The 19413-nt window shown below is 39.8% G+C and overlaps 1 long non-coding RNA gene across 1 annotated transcript in view; it reads right to left on the bottom strand.

The window, feature by feature from the left end:
• Positions 1-369: 369 nt before the first annotated feature.
• Positions 370-19413, bottom strand: part of LOC129515850 (uncharacterized) — a 28946-nt gene continuing 9902 nt past the window's right edge. The window contains exon 3 of the long non-coding RNA XR_008665663.1: positions 370-444. This is a non-coding gene — a long non-coding RNA (uncharacterized LOC129515850). The remainder of the gene's footprint in view (positions 445-19413) is intronic.

Below are 19413 nucleotides of genomic sequence, written 5' to 3'. Positions count from 1 at the left end.
ACAAACAGCTTTCTAATCTCAGTGAATGGATTTAAGAATGAATGAATGATGGGGGCGCCTAGCTGGCTCAGTCAGTAGAGCATGTGAGTCTTGATCTCAGGGTCATGAGTTGAAGCCCCATATTTGGCCTATGGCTTATAAAAAAAAAAAGAATGATGAATTTATGGAGTTACTAGTCATTAGGCACCAGGTTTCCATTTTGCAGGTTTAAAAGACTTCTAAGGATGGGTGGTAACAACAGTGTGGATGTACCTAATGCTACTGAACGGTACACTTAAAAATAGTTAAGATTGGGGATCCCCGGGTGGTGCAGCGGTTTAGCGCCTGCCTGTGGCCCAGGGCGCAATCCTGGATACCAGGGATCGAATCCCACGTTGGGCTCCCCGTGCATGGAGCCTGCTTCGCCCTCTGCCTGTGTCTCTGCCTCTCTCTCTTTCTGTGCGACTATCATAAAAAAAAAAAAAAAAAGTTAAGATTGTAAATTTTATGTTTATTTTACTACAATTTCTTTTAAAAAGCATGAATAAATGAATGGTAGAAACAATTTGTTATGCATAAAATCAACAAAGAATTATCCTAATTATACAATAGACCCCTAAAAATGAATGAGATGATGCTAAATAACCTAATTAAAAACAGATAAAATGTACAAACAGCAATTCACACAGGAGGAAAACAGTGATACTTTTCTGTGGTTTACCTTATTAACAGACCCCCAGATTTTGTTTCAGGTAGCAATGTTTCCAGTTAAAAACACTCACTTTCTCAGATTTCCTTGCATATTGAAATGGCCATGTGACATAGTTCTGGCCACGCAGATAAAAATTAAAATGCTGGATATTTCAGGACGCCTGGATGGCTCAGCAGTTAAGCTCTGCTTTCGGCTCAGGGTCTGATCCTGAAGTTCAGGGATTGAGTCCCACATCAGGCTCCCTGACAGGAGCCTGCTTCTCCCTCTGCCTATGTCTCTGCCTCTCTCTCTGTGTCTCCCATGAATAAATAAATAAAATCTTAAAAAAAAAAGAAACTTAATTATGGAATTAGCTAAGAGGAAGTGGCCAGAAGGTACCAAGGAATCAATAACCATTTCAGACTGAAAAGCAGGTCAAATCTGTGTGTGGTGAAATGATGTGCGGTGATGAAATATTGGGGCAGAATGTCACCTGTCATATCTTAGAATATATACTACATGCTTACCATGGCTTTTATCTGTTGGTGAATTACAAGGAACTTTTAGAATGCTGACATATGCAGAGTGTTTTTTTTTTTTAAGATAGTATGAATTTCTACCATGTGCTACCACTACTATGTGCAGGAGAGGGTGGCATTATTTTAAAACATGAGATACAGTATCTCATTTACATGAGTAAAAGTGAAAAAAGTCATTGCCCTCAACGAGTCTGTATTCTAGTGTGGAGGCCGAGAAAAATTGAAGCCATCCCACCTAAAGTTTAGCATTAGCGCAAGTACAGCCATCTTAGGCCCCTGTGAATAAGAGCTGAACTTTATGGGAAAAACTGCAGAATGTCCTCAATGTCCTCGACAGGTAATCCCATATCAGAAAGACAACAGAGCTCAGATTGCAGAGAATCCCATATCAGAAAGACAACAGAGCCCACACCCGTGGTAGAAAGTCCCATATTAGAATGAGAACAGAGCTCTCAATGCCCTTGAAAGCCCCATATCAAAATGTAAACAGAACTTGAGAAATTCCTCCATCCCTTCTGAAAATCCCCTAGACCAGCCTATAAAAAAATCAGTTGTAACCCACTTCGGGGTCCAAGTTCCTCCTCCGCTGTGTCGGGTATACTTGGACCCAAGCTCGAGCTTGTAAATAAACCCTTGTGTGTTTGCATCAGTGTCGGCTCCTTGGTGGTTTCTCGGATTCGCAATCTTGGGCACAACACTAGTGGCGGAAACAGATAATAAACACATACATATACAATCTATAACCTATAAAGGATTGTAGGGGGAAAGTAGCCGAGTAAGGGAGACAGAAATTTCCAAGGATGTGTTTTTGCTTTTATATGGGGCAGTCAGAAAGGCTAGTCTGATAATGTGACAGGTGAGCAAGGACCCAAAGGAAGTGAGGGAGGGAACCATGAGACTACCTGGATGACACTAAGCAGGAGCATCCTCAGGGTGTGTGTGGAAGAATAAGGAGACAAAAAGAAGAGGATAGTAAAAAGTGACAGACGTGTGTGGTGGAGAGGGGAACAAGAACATGCAGGCCTTTGGGGCACTGTAAAGACCTTGGCTTTTACTCTGAGTGTTCTGGGAAGCCAGATGTCTTGCTACTTGGAGCAGAGGTCAACAAAACAGGTGTGATCTGAGACTCAAGCAAGCCAGAATGCACGCAGAAAGGGAAGGGAATGTGGATGACTGCAGGACTAGGAGAGGTTCTCTCTGCAGTAAGCCTGCAGTCCTGGACTTAGGAGCCTGGTGAGACTAATAGTGAACTGCTTTGATCCAAAATCTCACTCTGAGGCCCAGGGAATGGAGCTGTGAAGCAACAAGCTCAGCAAAACAGAAGACTAGATGTCCAGAACTTTACTCAGTACCTTCACTTTTAGAATTCTCCGCTCAACAAAGAAGGAATGCCAGTGGAAGAAGATGGGATTAAGGGTGTTGTCTTCCTGCCTATTCTTAAAAATTGCCTCAAGGCTGGGGCCATTAATTTCTGGGAATGGGGGATTGGCAGAGCACTAATGCCACCCAAGAGCCAAAAATTCTCAGGCTCAAAGACTATCTAGAAAAAAATCTTGGCTGTGTTTACTTGCACGCTGAATTAACTGGGAAAAGATAATCCAATAAAACTACTAGGTTTAAGAGAGAACTGTGTTTATTAAAAACAAACAAACAAAAACCAAAGTGTGGTAACAGCCTGTGGCTGTTGAACACTAAAGCAATCTCTGGGCCCCCAAATAGGACTATCAGAAAGAGAAGGGTTTAAACTCCAATGATGGAGGGGATAATGGGCACGGGTTTATCCCAGGGAGAAGACTGGTAGCGGCCAGATTGGCTCATCCAGGAACTTTTTTCCTACCAGGGCAAGGGAATCTTCACTGTTCACTGTTCCTGCATAGTAAGATTTAGTCATTGTCTAGCAGGATTTAATAATTTCTAAAGATCAGCAACTACTGTAATTTCCCATTTTCCTCCTTCTATGACTGGGAGTTTTCATTGCAGTTATCCCCATCTTTCCTACCACTGTAGGTGGTGTGATCATGTTAGGTGTTGTGATCATGAGCAACTTGATCTTTAAGTTTATGGGCTGCAGGAGTATAAACCTAAGTGCATACCTAAAGGAGAGGGTGGTACTCTTCCAAAGATCTGTCAGGAATGTCAAGCTGTCTCGTTTGTGGATAAAACTTGGCAGTTGTCACCCTTAGATGATGCAGACGTTCTCCATGTAAGAAGGGTGTATACAGAAAGATGTGAGGTAGCAAATGCAGGTAGTGTGACCCAGTCTCAACCGCTAACCCCTTTATCTTTTGTCTGCTGGACAAAAGCAGCAAAAGGCTGGAAAGCTATTTCTGATCATCTTTGATACTAAGGTGACTATTGCAGGGAGGAAAATAATTTTCCTTTTACTTTTCTAGATTCTTTTTTTTTTAATATTTATTTATTTATTTATTTATTTATTTATTTATTTATTTACGATACAGAGAGAGAGAGAGAGAGAGAAAAGCAGGCTCCATGCTGGGAGCCTGACCTGGGACTCAATCCCAGGTCTCCAGGATCACACCCTGGGCTGAAGGCGGCACTAAACCGCTAAGCCACCTGGGCTGCCCACTTTTCTAGATTCTTGGTTGAGATAACCCCCCTCAAAGATTAGGAGGAGAAAACTTGAGTTATGTACATACATACAGGAGCCCCACAGATATGAGACTCAAAGAAGCAACCAGAGCAAGAAACTTATATATTTTTTTAGACAAAGAAACAATAGACTTGTGAAGAATTGATAAGAGTTTGGCTAAGGATAGTAAAATGAGGAAGAAGTAAGGGCTTTTTTTTACAGTCTTTTTGGCCCTAAGTTCCCCGTGTCTGACGATAGGTTGCTTTCTATTATCCTGGTACAAGGAGGGTAACTTTCTTTTAAAAAAATATTTATTTATTTATTTATTTATTTATTTATTTATTTAGAGAGCACGAGCTTGGGGGAGAGGGGCAGAAGGAGAGGGAAAGGGAGGAGAGAAGCAGACTCCCCATTGGGCATTGAGCCCTACCCAGGGTTCAATCCCATGACGCTGAGATTATACTGAGCCAAAAATCAAGAGCTGGATGCTCAACCAACAGAGAATCCTAACCAGTCTCAAGTGCGGAGCCCAACATGGGGCCCGATCTCATGACCCTGAGATCATGACCTGAGCTGAAATCAAGAGTTGTTGGGAGGCTTAACTAACTGAGCCACCCAGATGCCCACAAAACATGTATTTTTATATGTCGCTGCTGAAGGGTAAATTGGTGCAGCCACTTTGAGAAGCAACTTGGAAAATGCTAGTGTAGTTGAGGATGGGCATAACAATTCCCTTCTAGTTATAAACCCTTGACACTTGCTATTTAATATGTGGTCTGTGGAGTCCAAGGGTCCCTTGCACTTGTGCATAGGAGATGTGGACCCCCATATTCATTGCAGCATTGTTTGTAATAGAAGAAAGAAGGAAAGGGGAGACTTAAATGCCTATTAACAAAAGGATAAATAGATAAATGTTATTATATTCATATGATAATTAAAATGGATGAACTAGAGCTTCATAAATCAATATGTATAAATCTCAAAAACACAATGTTGACCCAAAAAAGCAAGTTACAAAGTAATAACCGCAGTATATCATTTCTGCAAAATTTTTTAAACTGTCAGATAAATCTATATCTTGCTCATGGATATACATGTGTGTATATGTATATATTGTGTACATAAGTGTGTGCATATATGTATACATTAGTGTGTGTATATATGTATATATATATAAAATGCAAATATAAAATGCATGAGAGGGAATCCCTGGGTGGCTCAGTGGTTTGGCACCTGCCTTTGGCCCAGGGCGCGATCCTGGAGTCCCGGGATCGAGTTCCGCGTTGGGGTCCTGGCATGGGGCCTGCTTCTCCCTCCTCCTGTGTCTCTGCCTCTCTCTCTCTCTATGTCCAACGTAAATGAATAAATAAGTAAGTAAGTAAGTAAATAAATAAATAAATCTTTAAAAAAATAAAATGCATGAGAATATGAAATTCAGGAAGTGGTCACCTCTGGAGAAGGAGGGAGTGATTACAGCTTAAGAGTTTCAGGGATTCAACTGTGTCTTTTTCTTTAATGCAAATTTGAAGTAAATAGGTAAAATGGCAATATTTGATAAAACCTGGTGATGGGTACCCTGGTGATTTATTATTCTATTTTTCTCTGTGTTGGTAGTATTTCACAATTTTAAAAGGTGGAATTTGTAGAAAAGTAAATCAAGAAATTCAAGGCAAATAGAACAAGAGCAAGGTAACCTAAAAAAGAAAAACAGATACAAGGAGGCAAATGGGGAGAAACACACTGGTTGGGAAAAGGACAATAGGACTTCAAATGCTGTTAGTTCAAATGCTGTGTAAGTGCTACAAACCACTGTCTGTGGTCCACTTAATTATCCCCATCTATTTCTTCTGTGATTTGCTAGATCAGAGAGAAGAAGAAAAGCCTTTTGATGCTAAACTTACTTGGGCCCCAGAGTACCTGGGGCATGAATGTACCCAGGGGAAGATTTTCAGATGCAAGTCTTTAGTCAGCAAACCTAGTAATAACTAACATCTATTTTGTGCCATGTTCCAGGTACTATGCTCAGAACTTTGTGTGGATAATCTCATTGCACCTTCACAACATTACTTTGCAGTAGGTAGTATTATTAGTCACTATATCACAAATGAGGAAACCAAGGTGAGTCACAGGCTATGTGGTGGGACTATGGTGCAGACCTAAGTAGAGTACTTCTAGAGGCCTCCTTCTTCTTTTTTTTTTTTTTTAATTTATGATAGTCATACAGAGAGAGAGAGAGAGAGAGGCCGAGACACAGGCAGAGGGAGAAGCAAGCTCCATGCACCGGGAGCCCGACGTGGGATTCGATCCCGGGTCTCCAAGATCACGCCCCTGGCCAAAGGCAGGCGCCAAACCGCTGCGCCACCCAGGGATCCCAGAGGCCTCCTTAACCACCTTGCAATGTGCCAGCACTGTTAGATACTGAGGGCACAGGACTGCACAGACCTGCAAGTACAAAACAAGTTTATTGACCTCCAATTCAGTTTCATCTATTCCTACTTGTTCAGTGGAGAGACTTCTGGTACTCTATTCGTTTGTCTTTGTTTGTTTGTTTTTTTTTCTTTCTATTCCTCATGCTGAATAATCTCAATTTAGCTAACTTTAGAGTTCATAATTCTTCCGTATGCTCAAATCTGATGTTGAACCGTGAGTGAATTTTAATTTCAGTTAGTGTAATTTTCATTTCCAGAATTTCTACTTATACATGATAATTAAACATGGTCACAGCACTGTAAATTACATCTCCAGAACTTATTCATTTTATAACTAAAAGTTTGTACCCTGTGTTCAATCTCTCCTTTTCTAATATATTCTTCTATGGCTGGATGAGCCTGTATTCTAAGAAACTGTCCTTATCTACAAATCATGAAGATATTTTCCAATCTTTTCAGATGCTTCACAGATTTAGCTTTTTTTTTTTTTTTGGATTTAGCTATTTTTTTTTAAAGATTTTATTTATTTATTCATGAGAGACACACAGAGAGAGGCAGACACAGGCAGAGAAGCAAGCCTCATGCAGGGAGCCCAATGTGGGACTCGATCCTGTGACTCCAGGATTGTGCCCTGGGCCAAAGGCAGATGCTCAACCACTGAGCCACCCAGGCATCCTGCTATTTTTTTTTAAGATTTTATTTGTTTATTCATGAGAGAGAGAGGGCAGAGACATAGGGAGAGGGAGAAGCAGGCTCCCTGCCAGGAGTCCAACGTGGGAGTTGATCCCAAGACCTCGGGATCATGCCCTGAGCCAAAGGCAGATTCTCAACCACTGAACCACCCAGGTGCCCTATGGATTTAGCTTTTATGTTAGGTCTATGATCAGTCCAGAATTAATGTTTGCGTATTATATGAGATAGGTGTTAAGGTTCATTTTTTTCTGTATTGATATTTACTTGTTCTTTCTTTTTTTAAATTTATTTATTCAGGAGAGACACACAGAGAGAGGCAGAGACATAGGCATACAGAGAAGCAGGCTCCATGTAGGGAAACCCGATTCAGGACTCGATCCTGGTACTCCGGGATCATGCCCTGAGCCAAAGGCAGACACACTTAACCACTGAGCCACCCAGGTGTCCCATGGTTTTGGCTATTATAAATATTATAAATGTAAAATAATTTACATTTTTAGAAGATCACTGGCTATTATAAATAGTTCCACTATGAACATTCATGTACAAGCTTTTGTATGAACATATGATTTTTTAAAAGATTTATCTATTTATTTTAGAGAGGGGAGGCAGGGAGAGGGCAGAGAGAATGTTAAGCATACTCCCTGCTGAGTATGGAGCCTGACGTGGGTCTTGACATGGGGCTTGATCTCAAGACCCTGAGATTATGACCTGAACTGAAACTAATAAATGCTTAAACAAAAGCAAGCCACACAGCCACTCCTGAACATATATTTTCAATCCTCCTGGGTATATACCTAGGAGTGGAATTGTTGGGTAACTCTATTGAACATTTTTAGGAATGGCCAAATTGTTTTCCACCATGGCTGCAGCATTTTACATTCTCATCAGCAATATATGAGAGCTCCATTGTCTCCACATTCTTGCCCAAATTTGTTAATTTCTGTTATTTTCTTCATTGTAGCTACAGGGTGGGTATAAGTTAGTATGTCACTGCTGTTTAATTCACATTTTCCTAATGGCTAGCAACGCTGAGCATCTTTGCATATGTTCCAGCTTACTGGAAATTCATTGGTCATTTGGTTATCTACTCTGGAGAAATAGCTATTCAAATTCTTTGCTCACTTTTTAATTTGGTTACTTTTTTATTAATTGTAAAAGTTGGGCAGCCTGGGTGGCTCAGCGGTTTAGTGCTGCCTTCAGTCCAGGGCATGATCCTGGAGACTGGGGATCGAGTCCCACATGGGGCTCCCCACAGGGAGCCTGCTCCTCCCTCTGCCTGTGTCTCTGCCTCTCTCTCTGCCTCTCTCATGAATAAATAAATAAAATATTTTTTAAAAATTGTAAAAGTTGCTTACATATTCTGTACACTAGACTCTTACTAGATATATGATTTGCAAATATTTTTCCCATTCAGTGACTTGTCCTTCACCTTCTTGGTAGTGTCCTTCGGCACATTAAAGCTTTTAATGTTGATGAAGTCCTATTATCTATTTTTTCTTTTGGTTTCTTGTGTTTTAAAAGCTGTTGTGGGGATCCCTGGGTGGCGCAGCGGTTTGGCGCCTGCCTTTGGCCCAGGGTGCGATCCTGGAGACCCGGGATCGAATTCCACATCAGGCTCCCAGTGCATGGAGCCTGCTTCTTCCTCTGCCTATGTCTCTGCCCCTCCCCCCTCTGTGACTATCATAAATAAATAAATAATAAAAAAAATTTAAAAGCTGTTGTGTAATCTGAAGTCATGAATATTCACTCCTACGTTTCCATCTACAAGATTCATAGTTTAACACTTATATTTATGCCTGTGATATATTTTGAGATATTTTTTGTATATGATGTGAGGTAGGGGTCCAAATTCATTCTTTTGTGTGTAGATAGATATCCAATTGTCTCAGCACCATCTGTTGAAAAGATTATTCTTTCCCAATTCTATGGTCTTAACATCTTTGTCCAAAATCAATTGACCACAGATGTGTGGGTTGCCTGTTGGTTTTTAATAGGCCAACTGTCCAAAGAGGTTTCCCCTCTATAATAGATACATATTTGTCTGGATTATTAGATAGTGTGTAAATCATAAAGCTTACACACATATTAGCACAAGTAATCAAGTAAAAAAAACTATTAAGAAAACACACTAGAGAATGGGATGGAAGATGAGAAGATGAGATTGGAGATAAATTCAAGTCTGGTTCAAACATAGCCTTTTAGGCCAAGGTGTATCATTCGAGATTGATTGATTGATTGATTGATTGATTTAATTTTTTATGGATATCCATTCATGACAGACATACACACAGAGAGAGGCAGAGACACAGGCAGAGGGAGAAGCAGGCTCCATGCAGGGAGCCTGATGTGGGACTCGATCCCAGGTCTACAGGATAAGGCCCTGGGCTGAAGGCAGCACTAAACCGCTGAGCCACCCGGGATGCTCTCATTTGGGTTTTATGCTAAATGCATTAAGAAGTCACTGAATAGGGGTACCTGGGTGGTTTAGTTGGTTGGGCATCTGCCTTAGGCTCAGGTCATGATCCCAGGGTCCTAGGATCAAGCCCCATGTCAGGCTCCCTGCCCAGGGGGAGTCCACTTCTCCCACCCTCTGCTCTTGGGCTCTCTCTCTCTCTCTCTCTTTCTCTTTTAATCTCCCTCTTAAATTAAATTAAATTAAATTAAATTAAATTAAATTAAAGTCATGGATACTTTTGAGCAGGAAAGTGAGATCAAAAATTACATTTTTAGAAGATCAACTGGATGCCAGGTAAACTCTGGAACATAAAGTGGCAAGAAGCAGGGAGATATCTGGAATGGCATTATAAGTATCTAAGTAGGAGATTATGATCACTTAGACAATTGTGGCAGAAGTGACAAAGGGGAGAAGTAGATTCAGGATATGTTTTGGGAGTAAAGATTTGGAGGTAGAGGTAATGGTTGGAGTGCTGAGGAGAGGTAAAAAGAGGGGAATCAAAGATGATTTCTAGGGACGCCCGAGTGGCTCAGCGGTTGAGCACCTGCCTTCGGCCCAGGTTGTGATCCTGGAGACCCGGGATTGAGTCCCACATCGGGCTCCCTGCATGGAGCCTGCTTCTCCCTCTGCCTGTGTCTCTGCCTCTCTCTCTCTTGCTCTGTATCTCTCATGAATAAATACAATATTTTTTAAGAAAGATGATTTCTAAGTTTATGGTTTGAATAACTGGGTAGAAGATTGCTCAATTACATTCCTTCATTTGCTGAGATGTTTAAAACTAGGAGAGGAGAGGAACCAGTTTGGGGGGTTGGGTAAGCTTACTGGAAATTCATGTAGAGAACAGGCCTAGACCCTGAACTGCACAGGAGAAGTCATCATAGTTGTAATTAAGTTGAATGTGCTCAGATGTGTCTTGTATGTTGATAAACAAGATATGTGACTCTCACACTGAGAAAGTAAACAAAAGATGACTTCAAGGATGGGAGATAGGGTTGGGAGAAGAAGAGGAGGAGGACAAGGAGAGAGTGGCAGGAGCTGAGGGGCAAGAAGGATGTGTCAAAGGTAGAAGAGGTGATATGGTATGTGTGTATATGTAGAAAGAGTTGTGTACTTTTCGATTCTGCATTAGGAATACGGTGAAAGCCCACTGGCACATAGCATAATCAAGCTACTCTTCAGGAACAAATGATATATTTTGACTGTGACGGGCACTAAATTTGTTTCATTAATCCACTGGGTCCTGAGAAACATTATAGGTTCTAATCAATGAATAAGTAGATGTTAGGCAAGATACTTAGAATACATATTTACAGTGCTGGTAGGAAAATTAAATAAGATGACTATCATTTATTTTACTGTTTGGCATATAGTTAATCTATTAATAAATTGTAATTATTAAATGTCAAAAATAAAAGATCAGCATTAAAATAGATTAATGGTGATAACAGCAATATGTTAGGAGGTACATTTAATTATTCTGAGGTCTGTTCTCTCAGTTGCTTCTCTCCAAAATTGGTACTGTCTACAGAAACATATAGTTTACTGTATGTATGTCATTTTTACCTTTGTTTCACAAGATTGCAGCAATGAAAAATGCCAGATTCCTTAAAGACTTGCAGCTTGTGTTATTTATAAGAAAACTGTAAATAGCTAAGTGAAATGGAATTATTTTAAGATTTTTTAAAAAGTAATCTCTACACCCAACTTAGAGCTCGAACTCACAGCCCCAAGAACAAGAGTCAAATGCTCCACTGACTAAGCCAGCCAGGCACTCTGAAGGGGAATTATTTTAATTAGTGATACTTAAAATTATTATTTCCCAAATATAATTATTTTATAAACTGTCATACATAGTACTTTTCAATACTCTTAAATCAATGAAAGAAAAACAAAAACAGTAAAAAAAAAACCTGAGGACACCAAACAAGGGTAGCCTTATTTGAATTACTCCTGGTTTCCATTTCTTCTACATTCTTTATTTTTTTTTTATCAAAAATGTTTTCAACCTCATTAGAAATTTTATATAGGGGGACCTGGGTGGCTCAGTGATCGAGCGTCTGCCTTCAGCTCAGGACCTGGGGTTGAGTCTCACATTGGGTTCCTCATGGGAGCCTGATTCTTCCTCTGCCTATGTCTCTGCCTCTCTCTCTGTGTTTCTCATGAATAAATAAATAAAATATTTTAAAAAAGAGAAATTTTATAGATTTGTTATTTTGGTTTAAAATAAAAATGCCAAAAAAATAAATATAAAATAAAATAAAATAAAAGTGTTGGGGATCCCTGGGTGGCTCAGCGGTATAGCACCTGCCTTCGGCCCAGGGGTGATCCTGGAGTCCCGGGATGGAGTCCCACACCAGGCTCCCTGCATGGAGCCTGCTTCTCTCTCTCTGCCTGTGTCTCTGCCTCTCTTTCTCTGTGTCTCAAGAATAAATAAACAAAATCTTTAAAATAAATAAAATAAAATAAAATAAAATAAAATAAAATAAAATAAAAGATGTTGTACAGAAGCTTTTTAAAAAGCACAGCAAAGGAAACAGTCAACAAAACTAAAAAGCAACCTCCAGAATGGGAGAAGGTATTTGCAAATGACATATCAGATAAAGGGCTAGTATCCAAGATCTATAAAGAACTTATTAAACAAATAACAAGGGGATCCCTGGGTGGCGCAGCGGTTTGGCGCCTGCCTTTGGCCCAGGGCGCGATCCTGGAGACCCGGGATCGAGTCCCACGTCGGGCTCCCGGTGCATGGAGCCTGCTTCTCCCTCTGCCTGTGTCTCTGCCTCTCTCTCTCTCTCTCTGTATGACTATCGTAAATAAAAAAAAAATAAAAAAAAATTAAAAAAAAAAACAAATAACAAAATAATCCAGTCAAGAAATGGGCAGAAGACAGAACAGATATTTCTCCAAAGAAGATATACAAATAAATGGCCAACAGACATATGAAAAAATGCTCAACATTACTTGACATGAGGGAAATACAAATCAAAACCACAATGAGATACCACTTTATACCCGTCAGAATGGCAAAAATTAACAAGACAGGAAACAACAAATGTTGGTAAGCATGTGGAGAAAGGGGAATCCTCTTTACACTGTTGTAGGAATGCAAGCTGGTATAGCCACTCTGGAAAAGTGTGGAGGTTCCCCAAGAAATTAAAAATAGATCTGCCCTACGACCCAGCAATTGGACTACTGGGTATTTCCCCAAAGATACAGATGTAGTGAAATGAAGGGGAACCTGAACCCCAATGTTTATAGCAGCAATGTCTGCAATAGCCAAACTGTGGAAGGAACCAAAATGTCCTTTGACAGATGAATGGATGAAGAAGATGTGGTACAACAGAATTTTACACAATGACTAGAAACGATGAATATCTACCATTTACATCAACATGGATGGAACTGGAGGATATTATGCTAAATGAAATAAGTCAATTGAAGAAAGACAATTATCATATGGTTTCACTCATAAGAGGAATATAAGAAATGCAGAGGATCATAAGGGAAGGGAGGGAAAACTGAATGGGAAAAAATCAGAGAGAGAGAGAAATCATGCGAAACAAACTGAGGGTTGCTGTAGGGGAGGTGGGTCAGGGGATGGGGTAACTGGGTGATGGGCATTAAGGAGGGCATGTGATGTGATGAGCACTGGGTGTTATATGCAACTGGTGAATTATTGAAAACTACATCTGAAACTAATGATGTACTAAATGTTGGCTAATTGAATTTAAATTTAAAAAAAAGAACCAATACAACTATTTAAATTTTTATATTCTAAAATAAATAAATATATAAAACAAATGTGTTAACAGAGGCTATCTACATTTTTTTAAAAGATTTTATTTATTTATTCATGAGAGACACAGAGATACAGAGGCAGAGACACAGGCCGAGGGAGAAGCAGGCTCAATGCAAGGAGCTCGATGTGGCACTCGATACTAGACCTGGGATCATGCTCTGGGCCCAAAGCAGACGCCCAACCACTGAGCCACCCAGGCATCCCAAGGCAATCTACTTACCTGCTGATGGTATTTTATTTATTTATTATTATTATTTTTCATTTTATTTATTCATGAGAGACACACAGAGAGAGGCAGAGACACAGGCAGAGGGAGAAGCAGGCTCCACGCAGGGAGCCCGATGCGGGATCAGATCCCGGGTCTCCAGGATCAGGCTCTGGGTTGTAGGCAGGCGCTCAACTGCTGAGCCACCTGGGCTGCCCCTGCTGATGATTTTTTTTTTAATTTTTTTATATATATATTTTTAAATTTTTCTTTATTTATGATAGTCACACACACACACACACACACAGAGAGAGAGAGAGAGAGAGAGAGAGAGAGAGAGAGAGAGAGGCAGAGACACAGGCAGAGGGAGAAGCAGGCTCCATGCACCGGGAGCCCGACATGGGATCCGATCCCGGGTCTCCAGGATCGCGCCCTGGGCCAAAGGCAGGCACCAAACCGCTGCACCACCCAGGGATCCCTGCTGATGGTATTTTAATTTAAAAACTGTCTTTGACAACAAAATAAGAAGAGCCAAACACTATACCCTGTAATACACTGAGAAAAGACACCTTGATAAATGAGATAACATTTTTTCAGTAGAAGTTTGCACTTCTCCCCCAGAGTAGTCTTTGCAAGGTACATATGCTTAAGTGTACATATCTATTTGTTAAAGGGAAGGACATTTATTTTTAAAGTTTTACTTTGAGTCCATTAATGACAATGGAGATGATTATAGTTAATTCATATTTATTTCTCACTTTTCTCCCCATTATTTTCTGTCATATAAATGTCTGCTTTGCCTATTTTTGTGGCTTTTTAAAAAAGTTTCTTTAATGTTTTTCCTGGAGAAATACATCACCTCTCGTCATCAAAAACAATTGAGAAATGTATGATGTCTTATAATTTCTATTATTCTTTCTTAATAACATAAAACACTTTCTTTTTTTCATAAAACACTTTCTTCATAAAGAATAATAAACCTTTATTAGTCTAATTAGGAATAAATAAAGGATGGGATCCCTGAATTCTAAAAGAATACTACATAGTTTTATGTCAACCAATTTGAGAAATAGGATAAATAGATGATTTTGCATAAACAAAACTGACCCATGAAAGATGGCATACGAAACAAAACAATTACTATAGATTGAACTGAAGAAGTGTTCAATTCTAACATTGTAAAATGCACCAAACCTACCTGATTGATTTCTTCTCTCTCTCTCTCTCTCTCTCTCTCTCTCTCTCTCTCTTTCTTCTGTATACTCAACATGGGGCTCTATCTCACAAACCCAAGATCAAGAGCTGATTGCTCTACTGACTGAGCCAGCAAGGTGCTATATGATTTTTATTTGTTCTTTAAAGAGCATAAAATTTCAATGTGATTTAAATTATTCCAGGCTATTAATGAAAAGACAGAAAAGCCACTAATTTACTTATTGTAGACCAGTCTCATTTATGAGTATAGATACATATTTCCTAGCTTATGAATATAGAGACATGATTCCAAACAATTATATCTAATATAGTAATGTAATCAAGTTTTTTTGAGGTGGTTCAATAATAGGAATTCTAGGGGATCCCTGGGTAGCTCAGCAGTTTAGCGCCTGTCTTCGGCCCAGGGTGTGATTCTGGAGTCCTGGGATCAAGTCCCACATCAGGCTCCCTGCATGGAGCCTGCTTCTCCCTCTGCCTGTGTCTCTGCCTCTCTCTCTTTTTCTCTGTCTCTCATAAATACATAAATAAAATCTTTAAAACAAAAACAAATATATTTGAATCTGGAACACTGCTTAGACTCCAGCTGGGCCCATGCTTTAAGAGAACACTACAATATCTGACAGGAACAGTATAAAACTAAGCCAAGATTTCCAGATGTTATTAGACCATATGAATGAAATGAAGATATATTTACTGAAAACTCAAAATCACAATGGCTTATAGGGACTTAAGCTAAACTATCAACTGGTAGTTTGAACTTCAGCAGTCCATGTAAAACAGGCTGTAATTATTTCTGGGAGTCTCCAAAAGCAATGCTTCCCAGGACCAGGAAGCCACATTGCCCAATTCCAGGGGACGTGATTGATACTGCGTCCTGGGTGAATGTCACTCCCTGGAGCACAACTGAGATTTACACTAAATAACATGTGAATGGTGTCCATGGAATAATGTAACATTGACCCTATGACATTGGTTTACAAACCAATTCCCACTCAGGTTCTACTATGCTCTCTCTCCTGTTCCACTGTCCTTGACATTGTCTGAAGAAGAACCACTGATGCTACTGTTGAGGGTGCTCTTTGCAGGCTCTCCACTACTCATGCCAAAGATGCAACCTCCTGGTAATCCAGAGTCACTGCCTGCACATTGCCAAAACAAGCTGGGTTCTGTGCAGATATAGGGAGAAAGGCTTGCTCTCTACATCCATGGCACTTTGCTTCCCAGTTGCTCCAGCCCAGGACCACACAAAGACCCTCACCAAAGTGTCCCATCAGCTTCTTCTCTCCATTCATTCTCCATCTCCTGCAAGCATCTCTCAGCAGTATCCCAAACCAACTAAATCCTTCTTTGCCACAGAAATAAGCAAGCAGTAGGTATAATTTGTCCCAATACATAATGCACCAACATCTCCATGTATCTTCTCCCAACTTCATCCAAAAGGACAAAGAAGGGCAGCCCGGGCGGCTCAGCGGGTTAGCGCCGCCTTCAGCCCAGGATGTGATCCTGGAGACCAGGGATCCAGTCCCACGTCAGGCTCCCTGCATGGAGCCTGCTTCTCCCTCTGCCTATGTCCCTGCCTCTCTCTCGGTCTCTCTCTCTTTGTCTCTCATGAATAAATAAATAAAATCTAAAAAAAAAAAAACAACAAAAGGACAAGGAAGCATATATCTATTTTTTTAAGATTTTATTTATTTATTCATGAGAGATGGGGGCAAGGCAGAAATACAGGCAGAGGGAGAAGCAGGCTCCATGCAGGGAGCCTGATGTGGGACCTGATCCTGGGACTCCAGGATCACGTCCTGGGTCAAAGGCAGGCACCAAACTGCTGAGCCACCCAGGGATCCCCAGGAACCATATATCTAAATCAGAATACTTAACATTTGTGGCTATTTTAATTGTGGCTTTATATATGTATATATGTGTGTATGTAATGTAATATATTGAGAGCAAAAAGTGGAGTACTTGCTTTATACCTAGATCCATTCTAGAAATAAAACTTTGTAACTTTGAATTTTTCATTCCCACAGAGAATAATTAAATCAATCATACCCAAAGATGTGTGATTAACTCTAGGCTATAAACTTACCAGTGAAATAAATCTTCAGGGGAAGAGAAAGGAAAACTGGTTTTATACCTCCCATAACTTCAAGTTTCCATCTAGCAAGGTCAAATTACAAGGACAAGTGTCTTGAGGAGATTATAATGGCCTTGAAGTAATTGGTCCAGTTCCACATTAAGAAGAAACCTTTAATATCGTTTATTGCTCACAAAAACCTTGTAACAGGCATGTCAATTCCATGAAGGGAGTAGATACTTTCAGACCCAGGAAAAATAAACTAGTTATGATGGCAGGTAATCCTCACCTTGAATACTTCAAGACTTAGCTATCAGTTCTTGAAACAGAAGGGTTTTAAATGTCCTTATTCTGTCCATTTTGCCTTTAGCTTATTCATTTTTAGCTAGAGACATCTCTAAGCATGTTTCCATATCAGGTTGGGAGTTTCAGTCTTGATCTATATATTGAAAAACTTCTGAAGGTGGAGTAATATTATGAAGCTGCTGTCTGCATTATTAATCTTTTGTCAATCAGGAGCAGTAACATTCAACTTCTTTTTTAATATAAATTTATTTTTTATTGGTGTTCAATTTGCCAACATATAGAATAACATCCAGTGCTCATCCTGTCAAGTGCCCACCTCAGTGCCTGTCACCCAGTCACCCCCACCCCCCGCCCACCTCCCCTTCCACCACCCTTAGTTCGTTTCCCAGAGTTAGAGGAGTCTTTTATGTTCTGTCTCCCTTTCTGATATTTCCCACTCATTTTTTCTCCTTTCCCCTTTATTCCCTTTCACTATTTTTTATATTTCCCCAATGAATAAGACCATATAATGTTTGTCCTCCGATTGACATTTCACTCAGCATAATACCCTCCAGTTCCATCCACGTTTAAGCAAATGGTGCGTATTTGTCGTTTCTAATGGCTGAGGAATATTCCATAGAATATGGAATTCTATTCCACACATAGACCACATCTTCTTTATCCATTCATCTTTTGATGGACACCGAGGCTCCTTCCACGGTTTGGCTATTGTGGACATTGCTGCTATAAACATTGGGGTGCAGGTGTCCCGGAGTTTCACTGCATCTGTATCTTTGGGGTAAATCCCCAGCAGTGCAATTGCTGGGTCATACTGATTGAGTCCAGCCTGGCTGTCTGCCATCACTATGGCCCTGCTCCCACCCACAAGCTTCTGCTTGTAACCTTTAAATGGTACATCTTCTCTTCAGCATTTCAAAAATCCTTGGGCCTACTCTCGTCTAGGACAATCCACTGCACTTATGTTTGGAATGTTTTAAATAATGTGAAAGGTAAACATGATAAAGTGTTTTATCTTCTCATTAAAAAACAGAGTTCTTGGCCTCTTAATTTCCAAATATCTAACTTTCTTCCATAATGTTAACAACTAATAACACCTCCTAGAGAGTGAATTATTGTCCTCTATGATATCAGGGAAGATATGTTTATATTCAGGCAAGAAAACTTCTTGAAAGTGCCACCTAGAGAACCATGCTAATTTTAGTGTGAGAGAGATGTCAATATATAGATTGAAGGATTTGCATAATTAGGATATTTGCCTCTCAAAGCTATTGTTACTTTAATATACACAATACATAAACTCTAATCAACATGTACACTAGCAATCTAAATCAAATATATTTATAAAATTGTTAAATTAACATTTGGTTAAATCCAATATTGAGTCATCATAATAACAAGCAGGGATGTAATCCTGGCAGATGCCAAAACCAGAAACTAAGATCCAGGAGAAAAAAAGACAGCTAAAAAAGTATCCAAGTAATAAATAAAAGAGTTTTAAAAGGGAAAAATTTAGATTTTCCTTCAGAGGAGGGCATCCAACGTGAAAAAGATGTGAAGATAAAAGACATATATTTACTAATCTGTTGTTGAAAAACTTCAAAAGTAACTGGATTCAAATATTAAAAGATTACAAGGATTAATTCGAAGATTTTTGTTACATCAGTAACAGAATATGGAATTAGTATTTATCTTTTTCTTTATTTTGTTTAAAGATTTTATTCATTTATTCATGAGAGACACAGAGAGAGAGGCAGAGACATAGGCAGAGGGAGAAGCAGGCTGCAGGGGGTCCGAAGTGGGACTCTATCCTGGGACTCCAGGATCACGTCCTGAGCCAAAGGCAGATGCTCAACGGCTGAGCCACCCAGGTGTCCCCCTTTTTCTTTAAATTTTAAAAAAGTTTATTGAGGTAAACTTAATATACAAAAATTGTACATATTTAATATGCATATTTTGATGAGTTTAGACATAGGCATACACCTGGGATATGATCATTGCAAACAAGGTAATAAACATATCCACCACCTCCAAAAGATTTCTTGTTGTCCTCTTGCTTTTGGCAGGCAGGGGGGAGGGACTAGTATTTATTTATTTTTAACTTTTTTTTTTTTTTTGAGAAAGAGAGAGAGAGACAGAGGGGCAGAGAATCTTAAGTTGAAAGCAAGAGTTAACACTTAACCGAGTCACCCAGGCACCACCATATTTATCTTTCAATAAGAAAGTCAAAAGGTGGTGGCACCAACTGAGATTTTAAAAAAATACAGGTTGAGCAGCTGTTAGAGCATAAAGTGGGGAATGTAGGGCTCAGTCTCGGATTTGTGGAGTTTGCAACGCCTGTGACACATTTATGTACAGACATGAAGTAGGTACAGAAATGAAGTAGGTACAGAAATGAAGTAGGTTGTTGAATACTAAAGGCTGAGTCCAGGTAAAGA

The sequence above is a fragment of the Nyctereutes procyonoides genome, unplaced genomic scaffold (genome assembly GCF_905146905.1).
Source record: "Nyctereutes procyonoides isolate TBG_1078 unplaced genomic scaffold, NYPRO_anot_genome, whole genome shotgun sequence".
In the NCBI taxonomy this organism is placed as follows: Eukaryota; Metazoa; Chordata; class Mammalia; order Carnivora; family Canidae; genus Nyctereutes; species Nyctereutes procyonoides.
This window is presented reverse-complemented; position numbering and strand designations above follow the sequence as displayed.